The sequence below is a fragment of the Aquila chrysaetos genome, assembly GCF_900496995.4.
Source record: "Aquila chrysaetos chrysaetos chromosome W unlocalized genomic scaffold, bAquChr1.4 W_unloc_2, whole genome shotgun sequence".
In the NCBI taxonomy this organism is placed as follows: Eukaryota; Metazoa; Chordata; class Aves; order Accipitriformes; family Accipitridae; genus Aquila; species Aquila chrysaetos.
The window spans coordinates 5,244,097-5,263,506 of record NW_024470322.1 but is presented as its reverse complement, the minus strand read 5'-3'; the positions used below and the strand labels follow the sequence as shown (position 1 = coordinate 5,263,506).

General features: G+C 42.6%; 1 long non-coding RNA gene across 1 annotated transcript; it reads right to left on the bottom strand.

The window, feature by feature from the left end:
* Positions 1 to 9,655: 9,655 nt before the first annotated feature.
* On the bottom strand, positions 9,656 to 16,320 carry LOC121232968. Its single transcript, XR_005931774.1, has 3 exons — positions 16,172 to 16,320; positions 10,027 to 10,200; positions 9,656 to 9,702 (listed from the first exon to the last, which is right to left on the bottom strand). It is a non-coding gene; the product is annotated as an uncharacterized LOC121232968 (long non-coding RNA).
* Positions 16,321 to 19,410: the final 3,090 nt, after the last annotated feature.

The window sequence follows — 19,410 nt, the reverse complement described above, 5'->3', positions numbered from 1 at the left end:
ATCTTCTCTGCAATTTCTCCAGGTATGGAGGTTAGACTAACAGGTACACCTGGCCTTTCCAACTGCTAGCCTAGGCAGAGATTATGTTGAAAAAACTAGCTGGATTTATTGAAATGGCTGTTTTTCATTTAAAGTCTACTTTCAGGATGAAACCCAAATCAGATACTGAATGCTGGATTCTGGCTATGTCTTGATTTTCTTCACTCTAAGTAAACATAATGATTCTGGAGTCATGCTGGAAAAACCTGCAGCCTTAGATGTCCCAGATGAAGGAGAGGGAAGGTCCCAGGACAGGAGTGAGAGGTTTTTGCTAACAACAGAAATAAATGGCAAGATTGTTTGGGGTGGGTCTGATTCTGTTTCAGAACCTAGGAAACAGCTTCTCCATGGGTCAGAATTGTCATGTAGCAACTTACAACAGCAGGGAATATGCCCTAAATCTGAGTGAAGGAGATCAAAATTCAATTTCCACAATACTGTCTGAATATCTGCAGGATCGATGTAGCTAAAGAAAAATACCAGAATTTGATCTTTAAACCAGACACACATCAAGTCATTCTGAAAGGGGGGGTTGGCTAAGCTCAGGAAAAAAGAGGGACTCTTCTTGTAAGAGCACATTATTTGGATCTCTTTCCACAGGATGGCATTTTTCAGGAATGTGATTCAGCACAGGATTAAAAAAACACTCCAAAAAGGTGATTATTTTTTTTCCCAGTGGCTAGAATTACTGATGAGCTCTGCACCACACTGAGCAGGATGGGTGGGGGATGAACAGTCGTAGTCTTTGACTGACAGCTGTCCATGCTGTACCAATTCCTTGCATCTACATCATACAATGGCTGAACTGTTCCTTTAGCATGCATGGCCAGGGGTGGAAAGTGGCATGTGCTCAAGTATCATGGGAATGCCATCATGTGCCTGTGCAAATGAGTGTCCCTGCTCCCCAGCAAGGGAAAGTCAGACATTTTCATAGCAAATTCAGTTAACCGTTTTTGCACTGGCAGATCTAGGAGCATTTGATTCTTGAATTTCAGTAGTATTTTTTCAAGTCCATATATTTTTCATTATTTCTCATGTTTGATTAGTGTTAGTCTTCATTCAGTTCAGAAAAATTAGATTACTCAGATATGTCATTCTTATAAATCAGGTTTGGTATCATATATTAGTTCTTACAAAATCCAAAGCAAAAATTGTCTTTTAGTAACACATTCATCTGAAAGATATTTCAATAATCTTTAGGTTTATAAACCTTTATTTTACTGGTTTTGGGAGAAGTAAAATTTGGATTTGAACTACCTATCAGTTACTTTCAACATTTTTATTTTGACTAGCAAATAGCACACTTAAAACTTCTTTAATGCACTAATAAAAAAACAATTCACAGACTATGAAGACATTTTTCTTTTCATTACACCATGGCTGCCTGTAACATAGATTCCCTTTTCATCTTCTTTGCCAACAGCTGACACTAAACCAGATACATGGAGAGATCAAACACACAAAGATTCTCTGTGTGTTAGCACTAATAATTTGCTCCCATAATCCACTAAGCAAACAGTCCTCTTACTCTCTGGTGTGTCTCATCATTTTCACAAGCTTCATAAAATGCAATGTCACTAAAGGATAAGATTTGAAGTACTTTGCAGTTGCAAGACAGATCACATCCTATTAGAGAATAAAGCAGGAGGGCAAGAATGAGCTACCTGTGGCGGAGGGAATGAAAAGCCAAGACACAGGTGCATCGCTTAGGGCAACTGGGCTGCTTTCATGTGCCTTTTGCCACTTTTACCTGAAGGATGTTGGTTACAGCCTGTCATGAGGCCCTAATACCCCTCAGGGCAGGAAGGGTCCCACAAGCAGTGCTGAGGTGTAGAGACCTTGTGAGTAAATAGTCCTGCCACCTGTCCCAAAGTAAAGGAAGTCTCTGTTTGCCAAGTCACTTAGAAACCGCAGCACTGCTGTGCAGCATTTAGTGGGAGGGAATACACTTGCTTTATTCTTCCAAGGATTAAATAGTCAGCTATATTTTGACGTTGTTACAAAAGGAAAAGGAAAGATAAAGCAGTTAAATGCAATGTCATGCCTACCTGAATAACAGCCACAGCCTGACACAAGGGAAGTGGCAGGGAAGGAGAAGATGGAAAGCACAGGGCCATTGCTGTCAAGGGCAGTGTAGTCTTGGACCAGCCGAAGCCAGTTGTGAACCCACCCCCTTGGTACTCCTTGCAGCTGCCAGGTCAGGGTTTTGCTTCCAGGGTATCTTTGGCTGTTTAATCTGAGGACAGTCCTGGTTATCCTTGCCTTTAGTGAAGAGAGCTCCTGGGACTGCCAAAGACCCCGCACCCTCTCTCTCCCTTAGAGTGAACTGGTCTATATTTATCCCTGACCTGAGCTTTCTTCCTAGTTTGATGTTATGTGTCTTGACACAGCCCATAGAGATGTAGGGAATTCCCCTTCCTGCCTGCTCAGCCTTTCTTTATTTTCATACTCTGTAGAGGTAGTCCTCAGGGGACTACTAGAAGCATCTGATCCCTGTAATTGTGTGTTCATTATGCCCCCCCGGGAGATCCGACCATAGACCCTACTTCTCTCCTGGAGAGATTAAAGGTCTACAGTGCCCAGCTCTTTCCCCTTGGTACGATGCCCATTACGCCCCGCCTTGGAAATCCGACTGTAGACTATTTCTCTCCTGGAGGGATTAGAGGACTACAGTACACAGGTCTTCCCCCTTGGTATAACATTGGTTTGTGTGGTTTTAGGAGCCATTCTGGTGGCAGCACAATGGAAAAAACATGTGGCCCAACAAGCAGAAGGGAAGATGATAAAATCCCTTCAAGATTTAGTGAAGGCTTTGCAGGAGCATTCAGAAAATGAGACAAGAAGTGTCTCTGATCAACTCACCACTGTGCAAGTGACTAACCAGAGACTACATACTGCTTTGATGGAGGCTTTAGAGCGGGAAAGAGTATTAAGGGAGCAATTAGATGAAACTCACTCCCAGATTGGTGTAGAAAATGTGGATGCACACTCTAATGGGGAAAATGAATCAAAATTACACCCTTTTGAAGATCTGGGACAGATAAGGGAAATGTTTTCTCTTGGGACGGGGGAAGTCACAATGTGGCCTTTGATTAAGACTGAGACCGTAGATGGTGGTCAAGGAGAAGCCCAACAAGTTACCACCCACATCGTCCCATATTGCCCACTGATTTGGCTAAAATTCAGAAAAATATTCCCGGGGACCCTGAGAAACAGAACCCGAGTATGTGTGGAGAGTATCCCTTACCAGGGGCAACCGTACCCTAATAAGTGAGGAGGAGACAAGGGGATATTGGGGTCCGGGGGTTTTCCTAACTACAGATGACAATAGAGAGCCGTGGTCCCTGACCCAAAGAGTAGCATATTGGGCAGGTGGATTGGACCCTATGGAGAGGGGAGAACCCTTCTTGATTAAAACACCTACAGCAGGTCACCTTTTGGAGACCATACAAAAAGCTGCATGTCTCCAGCTGATGCATGATCGATTCCTGGTTCTCAACAGTCCTTCCCCATGCAATGTGTGGCAGACCCTGAAAGGTTGCATCCTCTTATAAGGGGACTGCCCGATGCCTTGAAATCGTATGCGGTGCAATTACAAGATAGCTTGAGAGCACCCTGACCCCGAAGAAGGGGAGGCCCCCCAGAGATGACATGGGGAGAAGTAACACTGGAGTTGATTAATTATGAGAGGATGGAAGGGAATGGGGAAATAAAACCTAAGCCCCCATACGATTCTCGACCCCCACCTCCGACGAGACTGTCACAGCCTGCTGACAATAAAAGATCTGCACTGTGGACAGACAGTATTGTTACTGAAAAAGCCGGTCAAAGAAACTCTCTAAGACTTGATTTTGGAGTTTTAGAAAGCAGGCATTGTTTATTGCAGAGCTGGGTGCACAGGGGATTGCTCCACCTATCGTGCACACCGTTACCTACAGCAAGCAAAATTTATATTGTTCCAGTCATACATATTCATATTATCATTTACAGAGTGTCCACCCTTTGGTCACGTGCAGTGTGGGTCATCTCTTTCTCCTAGTTAACTGGCCTTGGCAAGTTTTTAATTACAAAAACTCAGCAGAACTCAAAGCTTATCATCAGGGCCCAAGGCACATCAGGCCCGAGGCCTCCTGTCTGTTGGCGCCTCCAGCAGTGCATACCATTGACAAAGCTCAAGGTTTTTCTTATCTAATTAGTACATACCAAAATTTTGAAGTTTTCAAGCAAGCAAAAGTTCATTAGTACAGCGATACAGTAAAATTTTCCTTCTTCTGCTTTTGTTCAAGGCATCAACTCCCCCCTTTTATTGAGACTTTGGACGTACAAATCCAAAGCCTCAATACCCAAACTTAATTTTCATGTACATTCGACTACAACAGCTACATCATTGAATCATTACACAGGCTAAGATGCACACACATGAGGAGATTGAAGTAGACGGATGCCTGTAATCTTGAGAGCAGACAACAGACGACCCTTTATTGCTAAAACACACACATACTTATAGTCACATATTCTGCAAAGTCACTGTACACACGCACAAGCATAAAATATGATTGGTTATATCAACACTGTACACGCGCATAAACATAAGATATAATTGGTTATACTAACTCTGTACACACGCACAAACATAGGACATAATTGGTTATACCAATAAAAACATGCGAAACTTGTCTCAGTCTAATTGGTCAAGATAAACTGCCGAATTGAGGTTCTTTGTGCCAAGTTCCCTTTATCGTGGAATGCGCACCTGTGTTCTTCTAATTGGCATCTTTCTTTTTTTGTCTTCTTGTTTATTCTGTTCAAGGTCTTCTAAAGGAGTCTGGAATGCTCTTGCGACTGATGTTAGCTAAATATGTGTCCACACACAGAGATTACAATTATTGCAATAATTAATAGATTTTTCAACCAAGTCCAATTAGGGAGCCATGAGGTAAGTTTGTGCCATAACTCCTCAAATCCCCAGGACATATTGTCCTTTGTAACCTGATGTAAGATCTTTGTTTCCAAATCTCTGCTAGATCGGTAGAAATTCTGCCACTTTGATCTACCTATGTACAGCAGCTTGTACTAACAATTGTACAAACACCTCCTTGTGAAGCCAGTAGTAAGTCAAGAGTCATTCGATTTTGCATCACTACATGAGACAAACTAGATATTTCAATTTGTAATGCCTGTATGGCATCAGTGGTTCTGTTTTCAATGTCCTCTATTACAGCTGATATATTTACTATTGCCTTTTCCAATTCACTAACTCCAATTCAAGGGATAAACCATCTGGCAAAACTATGGAATCCTGTGGGACGATCTATAAGGGGATTATGAACCCTCCTGGTTCGTTTGAGAAGAGTTTTCACCTATCCACTCTGTTCATGTAAAATTTGTCAATTATTGTTATATTGGGGACTACAGCTCCTAATGTGCATGCTCCTTGCCAATTGGAGGTAGTACTTTTAGAGCATGTGTTCTGCATAACCAATACCAACCACTTCCTTCTGGGACTTGGAGGCCAAAGTGATTTGATGTGTCTATATGACTTAGTGTGGGCCTCCAATATGATCTGGTCCTGTTACATCCTGGGAAACATCCTACAAAAGTTTTGTCATTTCATCTAGCAGTGTAATCATCACACCCATCATCCCCAGACTTAAGGGTATGGGTACTCAGAGAGTCATTACCTGGCCCATATAAACGTACAGTGGAATTCAGATTATCTTTTATCATGGTAACTTGTAACTTTCCTTCTTGTCTTTTTCCAGAGAGGCTTGGCCACCATGCATTGCCTGGATGTCCCTTACCATATTGTGGATTGTTAAATAATGATACATTTATTGGCAGTGGCACTCCTATTAAGGGTAGGACTTGGCTTTGTCCAGAGGTTGGCATTTGGGTACAAATCCAACAGTCACTTTTGCAGAGTATTTGAGTTATATTCTGTGTTAAGATTAAATGGAAGTTTTGATTCTAAGATGACATCTGGCACACTTGACTCATTGCTACCACAATTGTTAGAAACAAAACATAAAAATCAGTCATAACTTTTTCAGTTTCAGTTTAAGGGGAGATTCTTGTTCAACTGTTCATGAGGTTGGAGCCCTCTTAATCCTGGAATAATGAATCCACAGACCGTTCCCTTGGACCTTGACAGCTGTATAAGTAGTCAGGAGTACCTGGAATGGTCCCTTCCACTTCTCAGTCAGCGGCTCCGAATTCCACGACTTGATGTAGACCCAGTCTCCAGGCTGAAATGAATGGGCTGGTGTATCCAGTTCCAAGGGCCTGCTTGTTGCCATGTACTTCTGCAATTCCTGTAAAGTCTTTCCCAAGGACATTAAGTAATTATTCAAGTCCATTTCCCCTTTAATGTGGATTGCTCCTGGTATATGTGGGGCCTGGTAAGGCCTTCCATAAAGTAACTCATAAGGGCTCAAGCTGTTTTTACCACGAGGTTGTATTCTGATTCTTAACAGCACTAAAGGTAGCGCTTGTATCCAAGTCATTGATGTTTCCTGACATATTTTTCCAATCTGCAATTTAAGTGTATAGTTCATTCTTTCTACCTTTCCACTTGACTGTGGCCTATAAGGAGTATGGAGATCCCACGTTATGGCTAAGTTTTTACATAATTGTTTTATAACTTCAGCAACAAAATGTAGTCCTCTGAGGACATTCCTAAAGGAACACCGAACCTCGGGATAATTTCTTTTAACAAGATCTTAGTTACTTCTCTGGCTTTATTGGTGTGACAGGGAAAAGCTTCTGGCCATCCAGTAAAAGTATCAACTAGAACAAGGATGTATCTATATCCCCCTTTTCTAGGTAATTCAGTAAAATCAATTTGACAGTAGTCTCCTGGGAAATTTCCTCCTTTTGTAATCCCCAAAATCAATTTATTGCTGGTATTTGGGTTATTTTTTCAACAAATTTCACATTTTTCTGTGATGGATCAGATAATTTCTGTCATTGCTCGGCTTATAACTATTTATCGAAGATGTTTTACTAAATTTTCAGTTCCCCAATGTACTTTATTATGTTCTCGTTTAGCAATTTCTCTCATTAATGAGGGTGTGATCACTATTTGTCCTGTGGGTGTAACAGCCCACCCATCTGTTTGTTCCTGTGCCTGTAAGGCTTTTATTAATTTAACATCTTTACTATCATATTTAGGTGGTGTTTCAGGTAAAGTTATTTCTTTTTCTGGTAATAATGCCATGATGCCTGTTTCTGCAGCCTCTTTGGCAGCTTTATCTGCCAATTGATTACCTATTTCTGGTGGGGTCTTTCCTGTTTGGTGGGCTTTGCAATGCATTATTGCTACTGCCGTCGGTTTTTGAATACTCTCTAATAGTTCTTGTATCTGTGCAGCATGCTTGATTTCAGTTCCTTGTGCTGATAGTAGTCCTCTTTCTTTCCAGATGGCTCCATGGGCGCGTACAACTCCAAAAGCATACTTAGAATCTGTTCAAATATTAACCTTTTTCCTTCACTCAGTTCCAATGCTCAAGTTAAGGCTATTAGTTCTGCCTTTTGGGCTGATGTTTTAGGAGATAAGGCTCGTGCCTCTACTATGCCATCTAAGGTTGTCACAGCATATCCTGACAGTCTCTTCCCATCGCGAACAAAACTGCTGCCATCAGTATATAACTCCCAGTCTGGATTTTAATGTCTTTAAGATCCGGACAGCTAGCATATATTTCCTCTACAGTTTGTAAGCAATCATGTTCTGGTGAACTCTCCACTCGATCAGTGGAGAGGAATACTGCTGGATTTACAACTGAAGTGGTCTTGAGATTGATGTCATCTTGTTCTATTAGGACCACTTGGTATTTCAGCATACAGCTGGGGGACAACCAATACCCCCCTTTTTGTTCCAAAACCGTGGCTACCATATGTGGTACATACACCGTAATTTCCCGAGTTTCTGTTGCAATTAAGATGTCATCTACATATTGTAATACAGTTCCTTGTCCATTTTCTTTTCTCCAAATCTCTAATTCCTTTGCCAGCTGATTTCCAAAAATAGTTGGGCTATTCTTGAATCCTTGTGGTAGAGCTGTCCAAGTATATTGTGTCTTTTGCCCTGTTTCAGGATTTTCCCACTCAAAAGCAAAAAGCTCCTGACTTTTAGAGTCCAAAGGGATGCAGAAAAAGGCATCTTTCAGATCTAAAACCGTAAACCTGCAGGAGGTAGAAATACACGGACACCTGTAAAGTTGAAAGCAGATGACAGACGACCCTTTATTGCTAAAACACACACATATTTATAATCACATATTCTGCAAAGTCATTGTACACGCGCACAAGCATAGAATATGATTGGTTATACCATCTCTGTACACGTGCATAAACATAAGGCATAATTGGTTATACCAACTAAAACATGCGAAACTTGTCTCAGTCTAATTGGTCAAGATAAACTGCCAAATTGAAGTTCTTTGTGCCAAGTTCCCTTTATCGTGGAATGCGCACCTGTGTTCTTCTAATTGGCTTTATTATCATCTTTCTTCTTTTTTGTCTTCTTGTTTATTCTGTTCAAGGTCTTCTAAAGGCATCTGGAATGCTCTTGTGACCGTTAGCTAAATGTTCCCACAACTCCCCTTTTTTGTTTTTTGACAATTAACACCTGCTGTATTGCCTTTTGCAAAGATCTATGAACACAATTAATTAAACACGGTAAAAGCAACATTATACCTAATAAAATACATAAGAATAGAAGAAACCCCGATTTTTAACAAAGATACAAACCAACTCCTAAGTCCCCATCCCGCAGCTAAATGCTCTAAGCTGAAATGACAGCTTTCTTAATTGCATTAAAGCTCTTGCAGCTCCTTCTTGCCTCTGCAGTTCTGTTATCTTGTTTATTAATTGCTCCACTGTCCAAGTTCCTCATGTCCATTGTTTTTCTGGTGGTTCAAAAGTCCTTTCATACTGTAGCTGTCACGTACTCCGGCCCACTCATGCTAACTGCAGCCTACTTATGCTAACTCTAAATAATCAGGCTCAAAGAAATGTCCCCCATTTTCCATGAAATCTCCCACAATTCCCCCTTTTTGTTTTTGTGCAAGCCAAGTTACATGAAATGCTTTTGCATACGTTCAACTATTTTTATGATATATGGTACAATCTTTACAAGTGCTAATACTACAATTAGAATAACTAAGCCATGCATAAGCAAATCTTTTAATCATCCCATAATTCCCAAACTTGCTAGCTATCCACTTAACCCTGTGTCAGTTATCGTGAGCCTTTACTGTGAATCATATTGATATCGGGTGTTAGTAACATAAGTCGTCTGAGGCTACATGGCCTCCCGTTAAGTTTCGATGGAATTCCCCCCCCCACGCTCTATCCCCGCGAATTAAAAACATCCCCACAGGTAAAGCAGCTGGAATAGAAAAAGAGCGTGATATTCTGGAATAGATATAGTTACACCAAGCTGTAGCATTTCTATATACAAGCAAAATAGATAGCTTCTTGATGCATTATGTTCGCCAAGGTTACCCATACATTCTTCTTTTGGTTGTTGGATCATCCATTCTTCCCTTACGTGTATCACCCATAACAGCGAGGAGGAGTCCTTTTAGGTTCAGTGTTTTTCCAAGGATGTAACACCTGTCCAGGGTTTTACCCACTTTGCTGGTACCCATCTTGTTCCGTGATCTGTAACAACACAAGCATAACCTCTTCCCCAGGTTATTAGTTGAAATGGTCCTTCCCATACATTTTTCTCAACATTTTTAACCCTAACTTGAACATTGCTATTAATGTCAAACAAATCTCCTACCATGCCTTGCACATGTTTTACAATTGGTGTTACACTTTCGCCATATGTCAATCTCAAGTAATTCAACACATATACAACTTTGTTCAATCGTTCGTGAGGAGTAGCCATCTGCTCTCCCCCTTTTTGTTTTTGCAGTTGGCGTTTCAAAGTCTGATTCATGCGTTCTACAATTGCCTGGCCTGTAGGGGAATGTGGTATACCTGTGGTGTGTACAATACCCCATTGACTAAAAAACTTTTGAGTTGGCTGTGCGATGTAGCATGGCCCATTGTCAGTTTTTATCTGAAGTGGAATGCCGTGTGCTGCAAAAGCTGAACGCAGGTGTCGCTGGACGTGTCGACTTGTTTCTCCTGTCTGCGCTGTTGCCCATACAGCTGCAGAAAACCAATCCACAGACACATGAACATATTTCAATTTACCAAACTCAGGTACATGTGTTACATCCATTTGCCACAATTGTAAAGAATGCAAACCTCGTGGATTTACGGCTCCAGGTGAATTTGTTCCCACAAGTTGACACTCGGAACATGTCTGTGTAATGGCTTTTGCATCTCCAATGGTTATTCCAAATTGTTTTGCAAGTACCTTTGCTGATTGATGAAAAAACCCATGTGAGATTCTAGCTTGTCCTAGCTTATCTGGCGAAGGTCCCGTCCATGCATGAGCTACCAACTGATCTACTGTTGCATTTCCTTGTGCTATTTCTCCTGGCAGATTCGTGTGACTTCGAACATGACTTACAAAATAGGGGTGTAACCTGTCATTTAACAGGTACCACAATTTTCTAAACTGTTGGTATAAATCCTCTTGTTTACAGTGTTTCAAAATAGCTCTTTCCATTCATTGTACTACCCCAACAACATAAAGCGAATCGCAAATAATATTTACGGAAACATTCGACCATAATTTAAACGCTTCAGTTACAGCTTGCAACTCTACTTTTTGCACCGAGCCTTCACAATGAACCACGTGAGTCTTCCATTCGTTGCCTTCTCTCCATACTACACCGGCCTTTCCTGATTCGCCTCCTCCATCAGTAAATGCTGTAGGTCCTTTAACAGGGTGCTGACTAAGTTTAGGTATTGATTCTAGCCCTGTGTTTTTCCAAAAGGTGAACATTCGATGACTCGGGTAGTGAATATTTAGTTTCCCTGTGTAGCCCTCTATTGCAGTTTGAAATGCTACAGAATTCTGCAAACCCCATTCACAATAATCTTGTTGTAAGGGAATTAACAATTTTCCTGGTTCCTCACCAGCTATTTCAATTATACGTGATCTTCCTTTGATTATTAACAATGAAAACATTTCCAATCTGGTGATAATTGTCTTTTTAGGCTGGAATGGCGCAAACACCCATTCTAAAATTCGTAAAGGATCTTTTTCAGCTTCCAACCACTGCAATATAATAGCATACGGATGTTGGTCATGATTTATTATGTCTAATTGAAGTTCAACATCTCCCACCCGTCGATCTCCTTATGCTGTTTCTAATTTTTTGGTTATCCCCTGTAAAGCTAATTCATCTTCCTCTGTTAATGTTCGAGGGGAATGTAAATCGCCCTCTCCTGTCAACAATGTTAATAATGGACTCATTTCCTCATTTGTAATGCCACAAATGTTTCTCACCCAATTTAGGTCTCCTACCAACTTTTGAACATCATTTAATGTCTTGATTTCTGTTCTCAATTGCAGTTTTTGTGGGAAAATAGCTGTTTGAGTAATTTTCCAACCCAAATAATTCCAGGGAGATTGACATTGAACCTTTTCCAGTGCAATCTGTAGCCCTACTTCTTTTAGCTTAATTGTTAACTCATCGATCAGTTCAGGTTTATTTAATTGGCTTCCAGCAAGCAATATATCATCCATGTAATGATATATTATATACTGAGGCCATTTCTCTCGTACTGGTGTTAATGCCCAATCCACAAAAATTTGACACATCGTTGGGGAATTTTTCATACCTTGTGGCAATACCGTCCAATGATATCATTTCATTGGTTCAGCTTTGTTAACAGATGGCACCGAAAAGGCGAATCGCATCGCATCCTGTTCATGCAAAGGAATGGTAAAGAAACAATCTTTTAAATCAATTATCAAAATGTCCCAGTCTCACAGAATCATGCTCGGGGATGGCAACCCAGGCTAAAGGGCTCCCATGTCTTCCATAACCTCATTTATTTTTCTTAAATCATGTAAAAGTCTCCACTTTCCACTTTTCTTTGGGATTATGAACACAGGTGTATTCCAGGGACTCGTTGTTGGTCTAATATGTCCCTTTTCCAATTGCTCCTGTACCAGCTCCTGCAGTTTAGCGACCTTTTCCTGGGTTAGCGGCCACTGATCTACCCAAACCGGATCATCAGTTTTCCATTTTAATTTAAGGGTTGGTCGCTCTTCAATGGCCGCTCCACAAAATGCTTAGGATTGCTGACAATGGTACAACTCATATGCCCTAATACATCCCGCCCCAACAAGTTAACTGGTACAGGAGCAATGTAGGGACGCACTGAGCAAACATAATGTATTGGTTTTGTTGGCAAGGTTTTGGTAGCGGGGGGGGGTTACAGGGGTAGCTTCTGTAAGAAGCTGCTAGAAGCTTCCCCTGTGTTCAAGAGAAAGCCAATACCAGCTCTGAGACGGACCCGCCGCCGGCCAAGGCCGAGCCAATCAGCGATAGCGGTAACGCCTCTGTGATAACATTTTTAAGAAGGAAAAAAAAGTTGGGACAGGCAGATTCGGCAGCCGGAGAGAGGAGTGAGAACATGTAAGAGAAACAACCCTGCGGACACCAAGGTCAGTGAAGAAGGAGGGGGAGGAGATGCTCCAGGCGCCGGAGCAGAGATTCCCCTGCGGCCCGTGGTGAAGACCATGGTGAGGCAGGCTGTCCCCCTGCAGTCCATGGAGGTCCACGGTGGAGCAGATATCCACCTGTAGCCCGTGGAGGACCCCACGCCGGAGCAGGTGGGTTGTCCCGAAGGAGGCTGTGACCCCGTGGGAACCCTGTGCTGGAGCAGGTTCCTGGCAGGACCTGCGGATCTGTGGAGAGAGGAGCCCACGGAGCAGGTTTTCTGGCAGGACTTGTGACCCCGTGGGGGACCCACGCTGGAGCAGTGTGCTCCTGAAGGACTGCACACCGTGGAAAGGACCCATGCTGGAGCAGTTCGTGAAGAACTGCAGCCCGTGGGAAGGGCCCACGTTGGAGAAGTTCGTGGAGGACTGTCTCCCGTGGGTGGGACCCCACGTTGGAGCAGGGAAGAGTGTGATGAGTCCTCCCCCTGAGGAGGGTGAAGCGGCAGAAAACAACGTGTGATGAACTGACCGTAAACCCCATCCCCGTCCCCCTGTGCTGCTGGGGGGGGTTGGTAGAGAAGCCGGGAGTGAAGTTGTGCCCGGGAAGAAGGGAGGGGTGGAGGGAAGGTGTTCTGAGATTCGGTTTTATTTCTCATTACCCTACTCTGGTTGATTTGTAATAAAGTGAGTTAATTTCCCCAAGTTGAGTCTGTTTTGCCCGTGACGGTAAGTGATGAGTGATATCTCTCCTGTCCTTATCTCGACCCACAAGCTCTTTGTTATATTTTCTCTCCCCTGTCCAGCTGAGGAGGGGGAGTGATAGAACGGCTTTGGTGGGCACCTGGCAACCAGCCAGGGTCAACCCATCACAGTCTTTTTGGTGGAGATGCTGGGGGGAGTGTGAGGAATTCGAGATAAGGATAGTAACTGAGAGAGGTTACGGGCAAAACATGGACTGAACGCAGCTAGAGAGTTAAGAGCTGCATGACGAGTGGGGAATTTTATCGTTGTAATTGTGGTGAAGGGACGAGGGGTGGATTGTGTGTAAATTGCCCACCTTTTGTCGGTTTTGTGATGATATTATTCTGATTTCGGTGTGGGAATTCTTTTTGTTGATGTGAGTGAAGATTTTGTGTGATGAATGTAGATTTTTTAATGATAGTTCTTAAAAATGTGATTCACAGAGGCGAGGGGTGGAATGGTAGCATCCATCACACATAACCATGGGGATTTTTGCATTTTAATGTTACTGCACTTTGCATGGTGGTTGATGTTCCACCCACCCCCACAAGTCCATGGGCTGGATTGACCAGCGGCCAACTTGATGGCCAGTCTTTGCTTGAAATTATTGTCACATCTGCTCCTGTATCAACTAATAGCTGACAGGTCCAGAATTTAGGTTGATCTTGAGGGTGTAAAAACTGAATTTGCAAAGTTGGCTTTCTTTGTCCAATATCTAGAGCCCAGAAAATCTCCATTTCTCCCGTGGAACCAAAACCCTCTGTCCCCCTATGTTGTTTTAGAGCATTGGGAACATGCGCTTGAAAAGGAACAAGTTGTGCAATTTGGCTTCCAGCTGGAATGTTAACCGGTGGCATAGGTGTCCATACCATAACTTGAATTTGTCCTGTGAAATCAGAGTCAATTACTCCTGGCAAAACAAACAATCCTTTCCTAGTTGTTGATGATCGTCCTACTAACAACGCACTCAGTCCAAACCCTAATGGTCCACATGCAGTTGTTGGAATACACTGCACGGTTGTATCAAAAAGCGTTGTTTCTACTGCTGTGTCCAGGTCCACTCCGGCACTGCCTGCTGTCCGGGCGGAGAGGCTTGCCAAGCAGCCTGAGTGGCTGGTGCAATTTGTGTCGTCGCGCGGTTCACCGGCGCGCTCTGCTGGCCGTTTCCCGCCATAGGTGGTAGTGGAGAGCTATTCTTATGATATTTAGAACGGCAAACAGGAGCCGTATGGCCACCCTTCTGGCATCTTGCACAAACCTGAACTGGCGTTACAGTTTGTTGTTGATACTGCAAATGATTTTGTCCCGGTTTCCCTTTAGCCCGACATTGTGCTTTTAAATGGCCGGGCTTTCCACAATTGTAACATTTTTTATCCCCTCTAAGTGCAACTGCAAATGCTTCTGCTAATGCATTCATTTGGAATGATGTAGTTCCAATCTTGTTACATGCCTCAACCATATCGACAAGGCTGGCGTTTCTGGGTAACGCCATCAAAACCTTTTTACAGTCAGCATTTGCATTCTCTACTGCCAATTTTAGCGCCAAAGCATTCTGAGCCTCCACACTCGATACTTGTTTAGTTATTGCATCTCTTAGTCTGTCAATGAAGGACATGTACGATTCCTGGGGACCCTGCTTAACTTGCGTGAACGACATAACATTTTTACCTTCTTCTGGCAGAGTCATCATTGCTTTAAATGCCATTACTGAAGCAGTTCTCAAGGCTTCTATGGGAAACTTTGCCTGTAGTCTTGGATGAGTAAATTTGCCAGTCCCAATAAGGTGATCTATCCCTATTGTCCTCATGGGGTCATCATCGGGTCTATCCAAATTTTTTATAGCAACTTCTTCACACAGTCCCCTCCATCTATCTCTCCACAACATTTTCTGAGTTGGCTTTAATAGCATGCTGGCTAATTGATTGCAATCGTACGGAGTCATAAGTTGAGCTCCGAAAATATTGTCGAGTAGCGCTTCGGTGTAAGGAGCCGTCAGCCCATAATTATGGACTGACTTGCGCACTTCTTTTATCAAATCCCATGAAAAGGGGTTCCATTCATTTGTATCATTTGCCCTCACTATAACAGGATAAGCATGAGGAACGACCACTCCCTCGCTTGCTGCTTTCTTATGTATTTCTCTCCAGGAACTTCTCAGGTCACAGCCCAAATCTGCAGCTACATCGTAACTTGGTGGCGGTTTTTCTTTTTCTAAAGAAATATCGTCTCGGGGAGGTTCTGGCCAATTATCATTATTGTCAGGTAAAGGTGGATATAAACCCGTAGATGGCTTAATCAGGCGTATTTCTTTCTCAGAGTTTGGTGGTAGAATAGGTGGCGATGCCTTTTTTGGCTCCGGTGTATCTTTTACTGAACCATCCGGTAATGTCATTTTATGACTAGTACAGAGGGACAATGCGAACAAGATGACTCATTGGTATCGTGTCTGTCCTCATCGCCATTTACTGACACCGATAGTTTTGGATTCAAAATCGAATTTGCCTTTGCTGCCACCTTTCTTTCTGCCCGTAAGGATCGTATATTGTCAAAAAGCAACCGCCAAGTAATAACCAGGTCTTCAGCGTGTCGATCCCCTTTAGAGATCGCATTCCGTAATTTTGTTCCAATTTCTGCCCAAATATCAGGCTCAAATGCGGTAGCCATTTCAACAGGAGAGCCCTGAACTCGGCACCATTCCAATAACCCTCTCACGGAGGATTCAGTACATTTAATTCCTCTCTTAGAGAGTATATGCAGTAGGAGTCTGACTATTGCCCTTTCCTCCAAGGACATGTTCTGCCCCAGGTTGCTCACCTTCCTTTCAGGTGTCTTCTTAGCCTAGGCTCAGCTTCCCTGCTTCGGTCCCGCCGACAGCAGTACCTCCAACCAGGGCTTCTCCTGCCGCGTCTTCTGCGCTCTCAGGGCCACGTCGGGGTCACCATTTGCAGGAGGTAGAAATACACGGACACCTGTAAAGTTGAAAGCAGATGACAGACGACCCTTTATTGCTAAAACACACACATATTTATAATCACATATTCTGCAAAGTCATTGTACACGCGCACAAGCATAGAATATGATTGGTTATACCATCTCTGTACACGTGCATAAACATAAGGCATAATTGGTTATACCAACTAAAACATGCGAAACTTGTCTCAGTCTAATTGGTCAAGATAAACTGCCGAATTGAAGTTCTTTGTGCCAAGTTCCCTTTATCGTGGAATGTGCACCTGTGTTCTTCTAATTGGCTTTATTATCATCTTTCTTCTTTTTTGTCTTCTTGTTTATTCTGTTCAAGGTCTTCTAAAGGCATCTGGAACGCTCTTGTGACCATTAGCTAAATATGTTCCCACATAAACCAGCTTTGTTCACTGGTGAGGGTAGTTAGTAATGTATATGGGTTTGCAACTGCTGGATGTATATCTTGTACTATCTGATTTATTGCTCTAAGATCCTGGACTAAACAGTAATCTTTTCCATTATCTTTCTTTACCAGTAAGATAGGTGTATTGTATTTTGACTCACGTTCTATTAGCAACTTTCATTTCAAGAATTTTTGAACTATTGGTACCAAGCCAGTTCTCGCTTCTAATTTTAAAGGGTATTGTTTAATTCTTACTGGTGACGATCCTGGTTTTAGATCAATTCTTACTGGTTCTGCTCTCTTAGACCTTCCTGGAACTTCTCCTGCCCAAGCGATGGGAATCACTGCATCTTTTATTTCTTGAGGCATCTTGTCCCTTTTGGGATTTGTATCCTGTAACAACAAGGCTATGGCTTCAACATATTTAGAGTCTGGGATTAAAATTTCAACTTCCCCATTCTTGAATCTGATTTCAGCTTCTACCTTTTCAAGTAAATCTCTACCCAATAAAGTTTTTGGAGAATTTGGCAAATATAAAAACTGGTGAGTAACCCATTGTTTCCCCAAATTTAATTTTAAAGGTTTAAAGAAGTGTCTTGTTTCACGGGTCCCTGTCGCACCAATAACATTTACATTTTTATTGCTCAATTCCCCCTCTAAAGTATTTAAAACAGAATAGGTGGCTCCAGTGTCTACCAAAAATTCAATTTCCTCATTTCCCAGCTTAGCTATAACCAGAGGTTCTACTGGGAGAGACTCCTCCGGTCCCTATCAGTCCTCTCCCACTGCTTACTTCAAACACTTCTCTCAGCACAGCCACAAACACACTTGATTCCTTTTTCTTTTAACATTCCTAATCCTTATCTCACTTGTAAATTCCTTGCAAAAGCGGCTGCCAGTAAATCCGCCTCTTGTTGCTTTGCTCCTCTTTTTTTTTCTTTTTTCTTTTTTTTCTGCTCAGTTTTCTGCTTTTCTTCGTGCTCATCATATACAAACACAGCAACACTCAAACTATTTCTCTAAATCACGGGCCGTTTGACCCTCAAGGACACCAATTGTGAGTGCATCATTAAAATTTTGTTAGCAGAGCTTGTCTGAGTCCCCAAAATCACTGGGACGCTTGTCAGGGCTCTGCCTGCATTCTTGCACTTTTAGTCCAATTTACCCCTAGTTCTCCACATGCCCTAATGGCTTCTATTAAATTTCAGAGCCCTGTCTGACAAACGGCTCAGTCTCCTACATTGTTTTAGTCCCAGTTTCGATCTTTGGGGTTTTTTCTTTTCTTTTTTTTTTTTCTTTTTTCTTCCTAGCCTGTTGTGCTAGTTCTGCTCAGGGAAATTTAACACTCACCCTTCTCCTTTTCCAAAGCTAAAATGAGAGGATCACTAGGTGTAAGATTTATACTGCATTCCTTTTGCCACTCCGGATGTCTCCTCAAAGTAAAGAACATATCCGCATGCAACACTTCATCCCACTTTCCTTCTCTCCTCAAGAATAACATTAACTATAATAAGGTGTTATAATTTAATGTACCATTCATAGACCACTTTCCCCATCATCCAATTTATACAGTGGCCACCATTGATTATAACACTTAATCAAATTTTCCCTTGTCAAGTCCCCACCTGGGGGTCGGGCAATCTGTTTCCAATATCCCAAAATACATCCCAAAGGTGACTTTTTCAAAATACCTCCCTTAGATGATTCCCCACCCATATTAAATATGAATAACAGAACAATTAAATGATCCAAGCAAACAAAACAATCCGTATTTCCAGTAACCAAATTCCGATAACCAGGCATAATTATGTCATTCACAACCAAAGCAGTATTACCGGTCCAACCAGCCGGGGACTCTAACCCCATAATTACTCTAGAGCTGGGGACTCTAACCCCGTAGTCAGGGGACTCTAACCCCCAAAGGCGCCTAGACCAACCTCTGCGGGCTTTACAGGCAGTCTGACAAGGCAGACAGTCTGGGGACTCTAACCCCTGACACTTCGGGACTCTAACCCCAAGGGAAAAGAAAGAATGCCTTCTCACCTTTCCAGGGGACTTGCCTTGAAATCTTCGGGTCCGGGGATCAGACGTTCTCCCCGAGAAATCCTCGGTGCCTGCTGGAGGTCCAGAGATCCCACGGAGCCATCGATGTTCAAAGGCAGTGTCCCATCTGGGGTGCCAAATTGTTACCAAAAAAGACGGTCAAAGAAACTCTCTAACACTCGATTTTTGAGTTTTAGAAAGCAGGCATTCTTTATTGCAGAGCTGGGTGCATGGGGGATCGCTCCACCTATCGTGCACACCGTTACCTACAGCAAGCAAAATTTATATTGTTCCAGTCATACATATTCATATTATCATTTACAGAGTGTCCACCCTTTGGTCACGCGCAGTGTGGGTCATCTCTTTCTCCTAGTTAGCTGGCCTTGGCAAGTTTTAATTACAAAAACTCAGCAGAACTCAAAGCTTATCATCAGGGCCCAAGGCACATCAGGCCCGAGGCCTCCTGTCTGTTGGTGCCTCCAACACATACCATTGACAAAGCTCAAGGTTTTTCTTATCTAATTAGTACATACCAAAATTTTGAAGTTTTCAAGCAAGCAAAAGTTCATTAGTACAGCGATACAGTAAAATTTTCCTTCTCCTGCCTTTGTTCAAGGCATCAGTATCTCAAAGGGAATCCCCA